Below are 669 nucleotides of genomic sequence, written 5' to 3'. Positions count from 1 at the left end.
AGGTGTGTGTACTCTAGCGCAGGGCCGGAGGGACAGACGTAGCCCAGAAATCCTGGTCCGCGGCGACTGAAGCGCCACAGACTCCGGCAAAAGGTTATGCGAGTCAAGCGGCGCTGTGTTGTGGTTGCTCGAGGGTTCTTGCCCTCGTCTCTGAATTCCGTTTTTGGTGGAGTCCGTAAATGCTGTTTGGGATCTGGTGACATTGCGGTCTGTGGTGATCCAAGGTTGGGTTGGCCGTTTGGTTTTAACCCGAGGCTCATGTAGCATTACGGAGACACGTAAACATTTAACTGGTGATTTATGTTATGTACACCGCAGCGTATATTTGTTTTTTGCTTAATTTCTCGTCCAGTGTGCATCGTTTGCTTATAATTTGGATATTTACATTTTTGCTTGTTTATGGTACACGCAGGCATGCTTTTTTTTACATAGAGGAAACTGTGAGAAAAACACATCAACATGTTTTGTTTTGTTTTTCTCCTACGAGCACACTCCCCTGCGAAACACAATCTGGTTTTATGCTGTTATGCGTTGTATTGGACCGGGATTAAGATCATGACGCAGGTTATGCCCCCAAAGGTTTTGAAAAATGGGTAGAGTTTGGATCGCTAGGTCGCAGATTCATGGGGATTAGGTAGATGGGAGAAATGGGATCATTTTTTCGCTGAT

Source organism: Penaeus monodon, chromosome 29 (genome assembly GCF_015228065.2).
Source record: "Penaeus monodon isolate SGIC_2016 chromosome 29, NSTDA_Pmon_1, whole genome shotgun sequence".
Taxonomy (NCBI): Eukaryota; Metazoa; Arthropoda; class Malacostraca; order Decapoda; family Penaeidae; genus Penaeus; species Penaeus monodon.
The sequence above is the reverse complement of the archived record's forward strand: the minus strand, read 5'-3'. Positions refer to the sequence as shown.